The sequence below is a fragment of the Cimex lectularius genome, unplaced genomic scaffold (assembly GCF_000648675.2).
Source record: "Cimex lectularius strain Harlan isolate CLEC.00 unplaced genomic scaffold, Clec_2.1 scaffold73, whole genome shotgun sequence".
NCBI classification, from domain to species: domain Eukaryota; kingdom Metazoa; phylum Arthropoda; class Insecta; order Hemiptera; family Cimicidae; genus Cimex; species Cimex lectularius.
Window position 1 is genome coordinate 1267134 of NW_019392632.1, and position 17131 is coordinate 1284264.

Genomic DNA, 17131 nt, shown 5'->3' on the forward strand with positions numbered 1-17131 from the left:
TAAATACTATTTCTCATTCATTTCGAAATTTGATTCTCCAATATAGTCTTTCTTCTACATATTTTTATCTTACATTGTTATTACTATATTATTTTTATTGTTTTTGTATAGATTGTATTATTGGTATATAGTTGATTAAGGAATTTCTGAAGTTTTACATTTTGTTTAATATTCAAAGTTTTAGATGTATCGAAGTTACTCACGAATAATCTGGATGTTACAATTAGTAAGATATAAGTCTATATTAAAAAAAAATTATTGTTATCTAACCAAGCTTTCGACTTATTTTATGTTCATCGTCAGAGCAAAACAATTGTATAAGATGTCTACAAATTGGCATTTACATAATTAATGCTTATATTTACAAACATAATTAAGTTAACCAACTATTAAAAACTTAATTTTGTCAATTTGTAGAAATCGTTAAAATTGTTTTGCCATGACGATGACCTAAAAATAAGTCGAAAGTTTGGCAGATAACAATTGAATTTTTTCAATATTATTATGACAGTAATAATTTGTATTGTATTACACATACAAAGGTTTAACTGCCCGTACATAAATAAATAAAACCAGCTAAGATGCACTGAAATATTCTCGTCAATAAATTATAAAAAATAATTAATGTTCAATTTTAAACACGGCATTGGAGACAATTTCCGAAAAATTAACATGTACAGAAAAATATGACAGGAACTGAAATCAGTAAAAATAATAAACATTAAAGAACGATTCATTTTCAAAATTACACTACTTGTTTCTTCTCTAACTTGACTAAAGTAATAATATTTAAACAAAAATGTATTAAACAAAGCAGTAACTTCAAAGAAAACGTTCCGAGTTACTACAATTTTCGTAACCGCGTTGTGGTTTTGATCTTTTTGATTGAGATGGTTTCTTTTGTTTCTTGTCAGTTACAGCCTCGGCCACGGCTTGAATTACGTTTAGCGATAACATTGTCCTGAATGGTAAAGTGTTATTTGATTTTCAAGATTGTAAGTCAATTATTGAATTAATAAGTAATTAAATTAACTCTTGTCGTTCCCGGGCGTAAATGGCAATTTTTTTTAAGAGGTACAAAACCTACAACAAATTCTATTCGTAAAAAGTGTGATTTAAAGAAAACAAAAGTGAGTCATCGATTAAAATCAGATTACATATGAAAAACAATTTTAATGATCATATATCAATTTTAATAAACATTGTTTACATAATTTTAAAATGCAAAAAATGTTTTTATCAACAGCCATCTTAGTTTGGAATTGAATAAAAAACCAAGTAATATCAATATAAAATTTTTAAAAAGGTTGCCAAGTGAAAAAAAAATAAACGCTGCGGACAGGATTCGAACCTGTGCGGGCAAAGCCCATTGGATTTCGAGTCCAACTCCTTAACCACTCGGACACCGCAGCCGAGTTGGAGTTAGAGCAAGAAATAGTAATATTGAACCAAAGCGATAAAAACCCATATAATAATAGTAATAATATTAATAATATCTTTTACTAAATTAATCCAATTTACAAAAAACGTTTAAACATAGAAATTACGATATAAAAATATATAACAAGATAAAATCAAAACTAAAAAAGGCAAAAATTACTGAAGTATTAAAACAACACGTAAAGTATGAAAATAGCTTAACAGAAATTTCATATAAATATACATAAAAAAGATCAAATTTATCATTGTTATTTTAAATTTTTAAAATGACTAAAATAATATAACATATTTTAAAATTCAATTAATTAAGGTTTTTATCTCAACTTAAAAACCTTAATTAATTGAATGTTATTAATTGGTCAAGCGGACCACGAAAAATAGTGAATTTTATATTTTAAAATATTATATAAACAATGTTAGAAAATAGTTACATAAAATTATATTGATTATGTAAGCAAAAATAAGATTATTTTGTGTAAATTTAGTTGAATTATATTCAGTAAAAATTTCAATTATAAATAATATAAAGAATATGGAAATATGTGCATATATATACACGTACACGTACAAAAGTGCAAGTTAAATAATATATATTAAAAACATTTTATTGTTATAAATATAATGAAAGATAATTTAACTTAAATTATATATAATAATTCAAGACTTAATATGCCTGTACACTGTGACTGAAGAATGAAGAAAAAGAAGAAATAAAAATAGTAAGATTTAGAATGTTATTGGCTGAACGATTCATTCTGTATTTTTACTACAGTTAGCAGAATTTTAGAGAATATGAAAATGTCTATTTAAGCCTGGTCGAGTAGCTCGGTACTGAAAAATTTATTTGACTGAGTAAAAATGGACTGTCAATATAGTAGTTAATTATTTTGTAAAGAGTAAGTAAATCAAGGTGAAGTGTACGTGTCTCTAGAGGAAGTAAATTGCAATATTGCTTTAATTGTCTATAGTCGGTAATAGTGTTAGACCTATTTTATAGGCAAGAATTCTGAGAAATTTAAATTGTACAGATTGAAGTTTATAAATACACTGACAGGCACAAAATTCCACCCAATTGATTTTTTTTTAATTTTCAGAAAATTTTACCATTAATTTGTCTCATTGTTTTTATCAATAAATATTTGTTCATGCTAAGTTTTAAATTGGAAATATCAATTATAGGTAAAAACACTTAATTCTTAATCCAAAACAAGGATATAGGATTTCTACATATTTAATTTTTACGTAATTTAACATGTTTATTCAGTCTCGTGTGAATTTTGAAGTAATAAGCTGTTTAGGTTTTATCTTTGTTGTCTTAGTTTCAATTTTTAAACTTAAAAATGCCAGTTAGTGCTGAGGATGATGCGCGTGGTGTGGCCTTATTGATGATGGACGTTCCATCAGTTATGCGGCTATTGCCATCGGAGACCCCTGCGAAATTCTGCGAGAACTTTTCGAGAAACTGGGTCCCACCATAGAGGGCCCGGTTCTGGTCGCTCTAGGGAAACAGAACCACAGGATGGCCGTTTTTTGACTTTGAGATTTTTGCGAAACAGGCACCTTACTGTTGTTCAAGCGATTCATCAGTTCCAGGAAGTTCGAGGTGTCCAAATTTCTGAACGCACTGCTCGAAGAAGATTAAATCAGTATGGACTGTTGGCTTTTCGCCCCGTAAGAGGACCAGAATTGACCAGAACACACAGAGTTGCACGGCTCCCATTTGCTCGACAACACAGCCATTGGTCTTTAAACTGTAATTTTTACAGATGAGTGTAGATTTGCTCTAATATCTCCAGATGGATGTGGAAGAGTGTGGAGAGGGCGAAATGAAAAGTACGAAGCCTGTAATGCCGCCTGTAAAGAGCCAACCTTTTCCACGTACCTCAGCTATGGTGTGGCCGGGAATTTCAATGGAGAGTCGCACGAAGTTGGTTGTTGTTCGAGGAGGGTCTTTGACGGCCACTCTCTATGTGGCTGCAATTTTGGAACATCATGCGTTGCCTATCCTCGATGAAATCAGCTACAATCCTATTCTAATGCATGATAATGCCCGTCCACACGTCGCTCACATAGTACAAACGTACCTTCAACAGCATAACATCAGGGTCTTAACCTGGCCATCCCGTTCTCCAGACTGGAATCCCATCAAGCATTTATGGAATAATCTCAAAAGACGAACAAGAGCACGTCCATCACTTCCTCATACACTCGACGATCTTGAATGGACTCTTCGTGAAGAATGGGCTAACCTCCAGCCAAGACACATTTCCAGACTGATAGAAAGTATGCAGTGGCGTCTTCGAGATGTAATTAAGGCAGGAGAAGTAAATACGCGATATTGAAATGTAATTAAAAATCTAAAACAAATTTTAACTGACCGTCTTTTTTAAATTTTTTTTAAAATTTTCCATAGCAATTTACATTTCTTTTACTTTTTTACACAAAGACTTAATTATTAATGTTCCAAAACGTGAAACTGATTAATATATGCAAATCAAGGTATATTACTAGTGGGTGGAATTTTTTTGCCTGTCAGTGTAGATGTTGCAGTGTAGTGATTCCAAACAGGAGAACAATATTCAAGCAAATAATCTTACATAGATATACGGGGTGTTACAGAGTTAAATGACAATAATGTCATGGTGGATTCACAAAATAAATTAAATAAAACCTAGTAAAATCCTTGGAATACTTATACAATAAGGCAGCTTTGGTGAAATCGCCGAAAATTTGGATGGAAAAGTCATTACACAATTATGTATTTTTTTAAAAAACATGGTTTTTGCCATTTGTTTTTCATTGAGCGACTGCTGTTTATTCGGAAGCGTCAATTTTTCAACGGAAATGTTTTTACCTTGTGGCAAATTTAATGTGGTTTGCGAAATAAAGTTCAGATTTGTATTTGAATGCCGCTAATGTTTAGAAATTACGATTTTGTTCGAAAACATCTGATTTTAGACTAAAATCACAAAAATGTTAATATCTCAGGAAAGTCTCAAATTGAAAACCTCGTCCTGATGGCACTAAACTACATTTTATTTAGTTAATCCACCATGGCAGTATTGACATTTAACCGTGTAACACCCTTTACAAAGAAAGATCAAGGCATTAGGGTTGAGATCAGAAGAGTAACGGGATAAGAAACCTAGAATTTTTATACTGGATGGTGCACTTAGGAGCCAGCAAGACAAGAATGTCTCAGTGTCACTGGTACCATGAGCACAACGCCAACTGCGGCCCTGGAAGTCTTGTTAAACCTCCCACCACTTCACATTTTAATCCAAGGAGAAGCCAGAGCAGCAGCCCACAGGATCATAATGGACAACCATCTGCTAGGACAGGCCATGTGAATAAACAATGGAAACTGAGGGAGGAGATGCAGGTAGATGCCATTCTAGGCATGCCAACTGATGCCACTATCCAAAGTACAACTTCAACAAAAAGTACAAAGTACTAATACCAGATCGGGAAGAATGGGCCAAAGGAACACCTATAAAGGCCAATTCCTACTGGTGTACTGACGGCTCCAAAACCGACAATGGTACGGGAGCTGGGGTCTTTGGGATGAACCCCAAAACAGAACTGGCGGTAAACCTAAGCAAGTATGTTACAGTTTTCCAGTCTGAAATCATAGCGATCGAACAATTTGCCAGAGAAATAAAAAGGCTAGGAATACATTCCCCGAAGATAGCCATTTTCTCTGACAGCCAGGGAGATCTCAGGGCCTCATGCGAGGCGAAGGCAAAGAGTGTTTGGAAATGCATAGAGGCCCTGACAGAAGTCAGCGGCACTAATGACCTGACCCTGGCATGGGTCCCTGTACATGACCGGGGCATAGAGGCAACGAAAAGGTTGTCACGTTGGCCAAAAAGGGAGCCAGCATGGACTATTTGGGCCCAGAACCGTAGTGCGGCCTAGTAGCCTGCCACAAAAGAGGATACATCTTAAAATGGATCCTTAATTAGTCCAAAACCTAGTGGAATTAGGTATGAGGCACGCGAAGAAATTCATAGAAGGACCATCCGTAAAACTTACAAAAGAATTACTGGAAGGCAACTGCAACCAAACCAGGATTCTGGTCGGACTCCTGACAGGACATTGCCACTTAAGAAAGCACATGCACCGGATAGGAGTACAAACAGAAGAAACACTGTGCAGATATTGCCATAAAGAGGAGGAGACCGCAGAACACATTTTATGTTTCCGCGAAGGTCTATGTAGGTGCAGGTTATTGCTATTAGGACAAGAAAAACCACCAAGTAAGGAAGGAACCTCTGGCAAAGCTGTGGAGACTGGTTAATAGCCTGAAGCTGGCCAGTGAGTTATAATTAACAGAGGAGCACAATAGATCTTTTTAGGTCGAGGTGCAGTAGGCCTTGTGGCCGCCCCTCTTATCCCTATCCCTATCCCTATACTGGAGGATTAATATGATAAATGTGGGCAATAAAATTTAATTTGTGGTTAAAAATAATACCTAGGTCTTTAGAAGTAATTTTAAAAGGAAGAGCAATATTGTGAATAAATTATAGGTATGGTATATTTTCATATTTTTTATTTCATATTCATATTTATTATTAATATAGGATTATGTAAAAATAATTTGATTTGTATGTTTTCAACGTTTTCAGTTTTGTTTTTAATCAGAAGGTCGGTTGTTTGAGCGAAGTGCTTTTATTACAAAGTTTTCGCGAAAAAGTGAACAATTGCAGACCCGGCTCAACTTCGTTTATACACTTCCGCCACTCTTTTAAATTCAAATTTTATTTATAAAGATTATTTAATAAATTGTGAGGTTTCATATTGAGGTGAGAGATAATGAATCTACCTGGGTCGTATCCAATCAACCCGTTTCCTGCACATAATAGAACCTCATACCTAGAAAAGTTTATTCTATATCAATAGAAACCCGGTAGACATTTCCTCTATTGATAACTTCCAATGTCAAAATATATTCAATTCAGTACGGTCTATTTCCTCCCTCTGCGTTGATCACTGCCTACATTTACGTGGCACTGATTTTATGAAGTTTTAAATGGAGATTGGAGAAAGATAATATAGTGATAGATAAATAAATAATGTGAGAGAGAGAGAGAGAGAGTAACAGAGATGAATAGATATGTACATAAATAGACTTGTATGTAGAAAGGTAAATAGAGGTAGATAGATAGATATAGATCAAAAGAGATATAGGAGAGAAAAAGAGAGAGAGAGAGAAAAGGAAGAGTGAGAGAGAGGAGGGCGATAAATAGATAGGGATAGATAGATATAGGGAGTGAAAAAGATTGATAGATAGGTATTTATTTTTAAAAGTGTTAAATGTATCGACCACTTTCTTACTCAGTCTGAATGAAAAACCAAATTCTATTGTTATCTGCCAAACTTTCGACCTATTGTAAGGCCCATCATAAGGGTAAACCTTGACTCATCCCAAAACAAGCTTTTAGTCCATTCTTGCTCAGACCTCAGAATTGTTCTGATTTCTTCTGTGCCTTGTAGGAAGTGCTAGATCAGTGTCCTTCTCGAACGTAATCCAGCTTCTGAAAGTCTTCGCCTTACAGTGCGTAAACTTACATAAACGTTTCTAACTTGTTAAAGTAGTTGCTTGATCTCACAGCGGTAGAAAGGCCATTACGGAGTACATTCGAAACAATAAACTGTCATCTCTCTGAGATGCCACACGATGGTGACCTGATTGCCTTCTTGAGTAACCTCCAGTATGTTCGTAGCGATGGAAGACCTTTCGGACAGTTGCTCTGGGAATGTTAAGCACCCTTGCCACGTACGCTTGACTTCGTCCATCTTCAAACAATACTATGTTTCACTTAAAACCATCACTTAACAAATTTCCAATTGTAAACACAAGTGGAAGATTTTATCTGTGTTTAATTTACACCTAATCCCTTAGAAAGGATATTGTAAGATAATCAATAGAGGATTGTTTAAGAGATAATTAAAAATATTAATGGTGGTCACTTTTTTGCCCCTCATTGTAAATTTTGGAAACGAAAAAATTATTGACCCCTCAGTATACTTTTTAACCGTTAGGCTTTTCTTGAATTGGACGTTTTATGTAATGTGCTGATTAAACCTTTAGTTTTCTTATATGGCGACTGTAGTTTGATCACGCTGGTCAGCATACACTCGCCCTAAAATATTTTGTGAGGTCTGACGAAGTGGACGATTAACTTGTGGTGCCTAAGTGGTGACTGATTTGTTTTGTTGTTTTTTTATTGTTTTATTGGACTTTGTGATCGTCAGCGCTTTTTAATTAGAAAACTGTTTTGTATGTAATTTATGTGTTTATGGGTTTAGTTAGTGTTAAATGTGTTATTTATAAAAATCCAAATTTTGAAGTTGTTAATGTTCCGCCCTTTTTGTGTAGTAGTTTCGTGCTTGTTTGTATGGTTGGGTTTGTGGTGGTTTTTGCTATATATAGCCCACCTTTTTACCGAATTTCATGTTTCTAGCTATTCGGGAAGTACCTTATAATTTTTATGATCAGTGAGACAACCAGTAACAGAAATGTTTTCAAATTCAAAACTTTTGAAATTCTCCTCTTTCGAAATATTAATTACTATTAATATTAACTGCTCAAATATTTACAATGCCCTAAGCGACAGCATCAAAGAACAACATCTATGTTTCAAATTTCAAAAGCCCATCGTAAGAATGAGCAGAGATATGACGGAGAGAAAAACCGAGTGAATTGGTTCGAGCAAAGATATACATAGCAGCTAGCTGAAACTTGGCGTGGAACTGATATTTGTCCCTTGAAGTTAAACTGGTTTTCTTCTGCCGTGGTCTGTGCGGTAGTTGTTCGTAATAATGCACCCCTTAAGACCTTGTAAAAGCGAAACTGAATCACAGAGACACAGAAGATAGTGAAATGATAAATCACGTCTGGCAGACCAACTGCGAGGACAGGCAAAGAAATTTCAGGTCGACAGCACGCAGAAAACATGGAGAAATCTCACAAATTTCAATGACTACGTTTGAATTTGAGAAAAATCGATTTATGAACTTGGTGGAATTGGTGGTTAACCAACTGAATACATCGTTATGAATGGTATTGGTTGAGATAAAAAAGTCAGTGTCACGAGCGGGATTCAAACCCACGACCTTCGGCTAAATACACCGCTGCTCTACCACTTGAGCTATCGTGGCCTCGATCCACTCGGACACTAACTTCCCATCTCAACCCCACCTTTTGAATTTTCCATCCTTTTTGCCATTTTTCAAATGTCGTGTAATCTATTTGATTCTCGGCGACAAATGAAATGACCAAGGAGAGCTTTCGTGAAGCTAAACTTCAGTTTTAATTATTAAATACAGTTCGTGTTCGTGTCCGATTGACCACGAACTGTAATGGATTTAACAACTGAATACAGTTCATACTTCTCTGCTTAAATTCAGCTACATTGTTGTTGAAAACAATGCTATGTAAAAAATATGTTTTGTTTCAAAAGTGGTTATTTGCCATAATAGTAGACTGTGCAAACAGTAAATCTTCTAAAAATAATTGTTGAAAGTTTTTTTTTACATAAAGTCATTTTCCTTTTAACCTTGTATTATCATTATCAAACTTAACAATCACAAGTTTAATAGTTAAACAGTTTTTCTTGAAATTTTAATCACCGAATAATAGTGGGTCGTTAATCAAATAATCCCCTGTCTGCATGGACGCTTAACGGCTCAACGCAAATCACGTGTGAAGCCGAGCTGAGAGGACAGGCGGGCCACATATGATCACTTTCGATCCAACTACTGTCGACATCAACGCCAACAATGACGTACAATTTCACTGTCGAGTGACGACAGTACTTTCCGCTGAAAACGTTTTCATGTAGATAATTATTTTTTTTTTATATATATACTTCCTCCACTACGACCGGACAATTTACACCACTCACATTCTCAAAGGATGCCTGATGTCTCTGGTTTCAGATTCGGCCTGTATCTGTCTCGGCTTTGCCTATCTCCCTTAGAAGGTCGTTAAGAGGGTAGAGGTCGGTGTAGAGGCCTATTATTTTCCTCATCTCTTGAGAGAAAAGATTTCCTTCGATTTTCTTTTTGGACTTAAGAACGCCTGGTGCTTTTGTCCAGTGCTTGAGATTTTTTTTCTCAAGCCATTTTTCCTGCTCCAAGAGAACTGCTCCTTCTTCGGCTAATTGGTTTTATATTACTTATACTTTTATGTAAAAAAGTGTATTAAGTTTGTAACGGAGTGGAAACATTACTAATTAAACAAAATTAATGTTAACAGTCGAAACCCCTTTAATTGACCGTAATAACACAACGTGACTAATTATTCTTTTGGAAGTCGGCCGTTGTCAATTTAGCAGGAGCCATTGTTCTAATCTTATAAAGGTTCAAATCTGTCTGGAAAAATAAAATAGACGAGTTTACAACATTCAATAAAATATACAGGGTTTCCTTTTTAGTTGGTCCAGCTGAATTTCTCTTGAGCCAATGACGCTATCAAAAAAAATACGTGTTTAATATGTTTTAGCCTAGTTTCAAATTTGTACCATCTTTTGGAGAAAAATCATACAGGAAACCTCAGGCCCAGTTCAACTGCAACATTTCATATACGACCCTATACATCCTGGTAATCATTTTAAAAGAATTTTTACGCTGAAAACGTTTGTGCAATCGGATTGTAAATTAGACAACAAAAAAAATGTTTTGTTTGCTATTTACTAATCACATTTCATGTTCGTAAAGATGAAAAGATTGGGAGGCTGAAGAAAATGTTCTTCCATACTCCCTATGGACTGATGAATCCAAGTTCACCTCTAATGGCATAAATCGTCGGAATTTTTGAACTTGGGCAGAAAATCCGAGAATTTGGTACTCTCGTCCTGATCAGGTGGCAGTATCAACGTTTGGTGTGGACATCTCGTAAATAAATTAATTGGGCCTTATTTCTGCGAAAATAATTTAAATGGTGCTTATTTCTTCAATTTTTGAGGAAGGTTTTACCAACGCTATTATATGAAGTCTGCAACAACAACAAAGAATAATTCTCCAGCTTGATGGATGCTCCACACAAATTGTTTGTAGTTGAAGCGTTATTTGCATCGACACTTCCGGGATAGGTGGATCGGACCTCATGGTCCGATCTGTTGGCCTCCTCGGTCACCAGATTTAACTTAGTTGACTATTTTCTGTGGGGCCATTTATAAACCAGTGTCTATGCCAATCATAGCCCAGCAACTGTTGAAGAACTGCGCAAAGAATAGAAAATGCTTGTCATTCCATCTCCCCTGACTCTATCGCAATGAGCACAGGTTAAAAAGAGTAAATCTACGCAAGGCAGACAGTTCGAACATAAAATGTGGTTAATAGCAAACCAAATGACTTTTGGCGGTTTTTTCAAATTTTTTCCCATAACATTGTCATTTTTGACCAATTTAAAATCCAATTGCACCATTGTTTTCAGCGTAAAAAGTCCTTTAAAATGATGTGTCAAGATGGATAGGGTCGTATTTGACATTTTAAAGTTGAACTGTGCCTGAGGTATCCTGTATGATTTTTCTCCAAAAGAAGGTAAAAATTTGAAACTAGACTAAAAATATTAAAACGTACTTTTTATTTTTTTTATTTAATTATTTTTTTAATAGCGTCATTGGTTCAAGAGAAATTCAGCCGGGCCATCTGAAAAGGACACCCTGTAAATTTGTCAGTTAATTTGAGTAAGAAAAAAACATTAAATATAAAAACGAAGTGCAGTTGTTTCATCAGGAGGATTAAGAATTGTTTAAAAAATACAGGAGAATATTTTAATAAAAGGAATGAATCGTGAATTATTTATTATTCAACCTGAAACGAATTAAGTTAGGGGCAATTTTTACGAATCGAAAATCGTCGAAATGATTCAATCTCATCATGCCCCGATATTAGGAGGCAAATCACTTCGTCGGAAAGATGGAAAGCCGAGTGCGTATTTTACCTTGGAATTATTCCGACCCGGGGCACGAAACTTCATCAGCCCGTTGTTTACTTTATTTGACGAAAAAATGTTTGACGTTAAATTTTTGATCGGTCTAATTTCACAGACATTCATGTCAAATTGTACTCTGGTAAATTCATAAGGGCTAACTTATACTGTATCCTGTAAAAAAACAAAACACGTAATCCGTTTTATTCTTCGGTTATAATTAAGTCATCCGGAGTAACTGGCACACGACAATTTGCGAGTGAAACTTTACCATATTACCTTCTTTATTGAGAGTAGGGTAAGCAATAGTTACAATAGGATAAGTTACATTGTCTCTGATTATTCTTCGTCAGATCCAATTATTTTCTTGGAATAATCAACTTTACTAACATGATTTCTGTCATAGTACCGACGATTGTTCATTTTATTTATGAAGAAGTCTCACTGGACAACGAAATAGAAGTTAGGAGAGTAAGGTGCGGAAACAATCCAGGACAAATTTCAAATTTCCCCATTCAAACACAGCAAATATACTCATATTTAAAATGAAAAGAAGAAATAGGAAATGGACTTCAATAGTACTAAACCCAGTGGCATTGCAAGCCTAATTTTCTCTTAGTACTCAGGCCCTATACAAATAAAGAAAGGTTAACCACTGAAGTCATTATGGAAAAACCATTCTGGGTGACAAGCCAACGCTGCTGATAATGCTTGACGACCCAAAGTACTTCGTTTTCGTACGTAAGTTTACGAATAGATTCAGCTTTTTCTCCAATTGACACGATTACCATTTCATCACAAAAGGTATAACTGTATAACATTCTTCAATAAAGCATAGTCATGTATAAGTGCATGCCTTAAGCGAGATAGAAAGAAATTAAACATACTATTTGATGATGAGCCATCATCCAGTTACATTGTGAAACATAGATAGGACTACGAGCTTGGTCCTAGGTCGTGTCCCATCATTCTGCTACGCCTATCTTTATTGCTTTGATCAGACCGACAACTGAAAATGGAGAAACTGTCAAAACGAGCGAGGATAAATGGAGAACTAGCTGCCTGTTTTAGGAAACCTATAACTTTTAGAATCTGTACAAAGGACATGCACACGGAGAAAAGCACAGACCAATCATTGAAGGCATAATGAACAAACGCGACTGGGAGACACATCAGCGGTAATAGATGATTACACACAGACCAGGATGACCATAAGCGCCCATGCTTCTCAAGGTTCTTAGTTCTGTTAATACTTCACAAACCAAGATATTTCGTTTTCTCGCGGAATTTCAAATTTACAGATGAATTCACTTTTATTTCCTACAATTGACATGCTTGCCGTATCATCAGCAAAATCATACAGGTAGCAGGTACACTGACCAATAAAGTTTAGTCTTTGAGTTCTTACCTTGAGCAAAATAGAAAGAAATTAACATACTGTTTGATTATATAGCACCAGTTACATAGTGAAACATGGATAGGTCTACGAGCTTGGTCCTGGGTCGTAACATTCTGGTACGCCTATGTTTGTTGCTTTGGTCAGACCGACAAATGAAAGTGGACAAACAAAGAAAATGAGCGAGAATCGGCTGTGGCTGGACGGAGATTAGCTATAGATGCCTGTTTTAGAAAACCTATAACTTTTAGAATCTGTACAAAGGACATGCCCTCAGTGAAAGGCACAGACCAATCGCTGAATGCGTATCGAACAAACGCGTCTGGAAGAGAAACCCTCCGGAATTGGCAGAACAGGATGATCATAAACAAGGTAACCAAGGCTCATGGTACTTTTTACACTTCACAAACCGGTACTTCGTATTCGTACTAAATTTCAAGTTTAGAGCATAACAAAGTTAATTTTTTTAGCCTGTAGGTAGATGTACAATCCAGTCCTAGTATCCTGTTTTGTATCAGTTTGAGTGTACCTTCAGCAAGGTAGAAAGAAATCAAGCATACTATTTGATGATATAGCACCAGTCATATTGTCAAACTTGTGAATAGGACGAACTTGACCATATTCAATTATCCGGATTAGGTCAGACCGATAACTGAAAATGGAGAAGCAGCGATGAGAGAAAGATAAAAACGAACGACAATAGACTGAGGATAAACGGATCTGTAAAAAGGACATGCACACAGAGAAAGACACAGACCAACCAATGGATCCGAAATGCCGAAACTCTTTTAACAATCAATGCCAGCGTGAGTATGACCAGGATGAACGGGAACGATCGAGCTACAGGTTCATCACCCTGTAGACCTGTAGATCTGGAGGATCTGAGAAAGGTACATACACTGAAGATTGCAAAATGCCGAAGTACGATAGGCAATCCAATGAGAACGAACATCGACTAGATCTGCTAGCTGTGCAAACAATAACGAGATAAAAATAACGAAATTTTGCATTTTAATTTACAGTTATATGGCAGATGGAAACATTGTCGAAGTAAGATGACTTCCAGTAGTTCACCTGGTTAAACTTAATTAAGCTGCAAGTAATCACAAATTAGTGATCTTTTAATGCCTTTAAAAACAAATTGTCTGAAAAATCGGAATAGGCTTTTCAGCATTGCTTCTCCTTTGTTCTTCAGAAGTAAGGTTCTTTATCAACAATGCTCAAGACCATGAACTTTGACAGCTCTGGTACTACGCCAGCAAATTGCCGACAAGAGAATGGTCGATCCGCAAGTTAGAAATTAATGTTTCAACCTGTGTCCAGTTGAGTAAACAATCCTCAAAGCCGTCTTTGCCCATCAAAAGAGGCTTAAAGGCCATGTCGACGTGGCCAGGCAGTCCACCTTCTCCATCACCTAACTAGACTCAAAGTTTTCAAGCCGCATGAGTTAATGGATCGTTATTCACTGCTTAAATAAATTAACAATGAAACAGTGAAATTTATGTCCGTTTGAATATTTTACAAATTGTCTTGATAGTCAATAACGAAAATTTACCAAGAAAACAAATTACAAAAACAATACAGCAGTAAATAAAATAGGTCAGCCCTGCTAAACAACATCATTTATGAAAATCTCGATATGAAAATAGTCAACAAAGTAGTAAAAACACGCCATTACCAACTTAGAAACAAAGTTCTCCTGTTCCTGCACAGGAATCCAGTGAATGAATTTTACGATGATGTTCTGTCTGATATGAAGCCCCTTTAAGCAGGCCATTATTTATTCGTGAATATTTTCTGAGCAGTTGTTCCGGTCGATAAAACTGCTTATTAGTCAATGGATAAAATTTAAAGTAATTTTTTTTCGGGTTAAATAAAAATAAATTGTTTTAAAGAAAAACTCCTGAAAGATAACAAGATGTTTTTAAAAAGGGGCAGCAAGAAAAATTCATCGTGCCGATATTACTTCTGACCAAGTCATTGGGAAATTTTTAAGATAAAGTTTCAAAAACAACGAAAGGGAAACATTTTAAAAACAATTTCGCATTCAAAACGAAAACCTGGTGATCTTTGAGTACGGACACGGACGAAACTTCGGTCTGAAGTTTGTGTCTTTATAACTTGATTAAAATATCAGACCGGCTGGGTGTTAATTAAAATCAAATAGCACAAAACGTGGAGGGACTCACAATTCAAAGATGCTTCGAATTCTTTTAATTTGATACGTTTTTAATTATTATTTTTGAAATATTATTAAAATTCTTTTTTAAACACTTAAGATTTTGGTTTAAACAAGACTTGATCTATCCCCCGATGACTTGATCTATTAGACTTCGGAGGAGTTGGTGTCTGAGTGGTTCCAAGTCACGATAGCTCAAGTGGTAGAGCAGCGGTGTATTTAGCCGAAGGTCGCGGGGTTCGAATCCCGCTCGTGGCACTAATTTTTTCAATTCAGCCAAAACCTTACATAAAAAGATTAATTAATTATACATGAAGATTTTACCTCTTTATATTTGATATGAATAAACGTGATGATGTGGTCATTTTCTAGATACTACATGACCAAATTTATCCACCAAATTTATATTATTGTATGAGCAATTTAATTTTGTAATAGTAATAAATAACAAATATACATGAAAATCTATTAATTATAATTATTATTTAATGCTGAGAAAAATTTGGGTTTCGTTTAACAAGTGAAACGAGTTAACAAGATGCACTAGTTCGTTGAACTTTTCGATGGAAGAAAACTAATTTCAGTAACTAATGAATACTGCGTCATTGTGATTGATGCTGACCCTGATTCTTTACTGTCAAATGTATACGTGTTTTAGAAACGTTTTACATGCGTGCCGGCTAAAATCCTGCGTGTAACGGGATGAAAGTCGACACGCTTTCATGTCGCTATCACACCGAACATCAATCTATCACAACGGAGATGTACCAATTGCTGTGAATGAGAGGATCGTAATGAACTTATTCTCATTTTAACAGGAGAAGGGATAAAATTGAAGTTCAAACGACTCACTCGACAGGAGGTTCGAACCGGTTGCCTTCAGAAGTAGTTGGACTTTGATGTCGAACGCTTTCGAAAATAAGCTCTGATAACAAATTTGATTAAAACATAGATATTAAGTTAGTGTACTAGTTCTTAGTGGTCTTGCTTCTTTCAGTTAATTAATCTTTTATGTAAGGTTTTGTTTGAAATGAAAAAGTCGTGCCACGAGCGGGATTCGAACCCACGACCTTCGGCTAAATACGCCGCTGCTCTACCACTTGAGCTATCGTGATATCTACAGCTTCAATCTACTCAGACACCAACTCCTCATCTCAACCTACAACCTTTCGAATTTTTCCCTCCTTTTTGCCGAAGTCACGGTAGATCAAGCGGTAGACACTGACTTTTTCATTTCAACCAAAATCTTACATAAAAAGATTATCGACCCACTATTATTCGGTGATTAATATTTCAAGAAAAACTTTTTAACTTGTGATTGTTAAGTTTGATAATAATAATACAAGGTTGAAAGGAAAATGACTTTATTAAAAAAAATATTATTATTATTTTTAGAATATTATATTTTATTGATTAACTGTTTGCACAGTATACTATTATGGCAGGAATATTAATGCAATAACCACTTTTGAAACAAAACATATTTTTTTACATAGCATTGTTTTCAAAAAACAATGTAGCTGAATTTAAGCAGACAAGTATGAATCCATTACAGTTCGTGGTCCGATTGACCAATTAACTTTTTTCAATTAATTAATCTTTATGAAAGGTATTGGTTGAGATAAAAAAGTCGGTGTCACGAGCGGGATTCGAACCCACGACCTTCGGCTAAATATGCAACTGCTCTAACCACTTGAGCTATCGTGGCTTTCGTTTCGAATTCACGATAGCTCAAATGGCAGAGTAGCGGTGTATTTAGCCGAAGGTCGTGGGTTCGAATCCCGCTCGTGACACTAACTTTTTTATCTCTACTTAAAACCTTAATTAATTGAATGTTTTTTCAATTAATTAATCTTTGTGAAAGGTATTAGTCGCTATACTAGTTTTATTGATCAATTTACCAAGGTCATTTCATTTGTCGCCGAGAATCAAATAGATTACACGACATTTGAAAAATGGCAAAAAGGATGGAAAATTCGAGAAGTGAGGTTGAGATGGGAATTTGGTGTCCGAGCGGATCGAAATCACGATAGCTCAAGTGGTAGAGCAGCGGCGTATTTAGCCGAAGGTCGTGGGTTCGAAACCCGCTCGTGACACTGACTTTTTCATTTCAACCAAAACCTTACATAAAAAGATTAATTAATTAGATATTAAGATATTACCTCTTTGTACTTGA

The 17131-nt window shown here is 35.3% G+C and overlaps 1 non-coding gene across 1 annotated transcript; it reads right to left on the reverse strand.

Moving 5' to 3' along the window:
- Window positions 1–1330: 1330 nt before the first annotated feature.
- Trnas-cga lies at window positions 1331–1412 on the reverse strand. Its single transcript has one exon. It is a non-coding gene; the product is annotated as a tRNA-Ser (tRNA).
- Between the last annotated feature and the right edge of the window lie 15719 nt (window positions 1413–17131).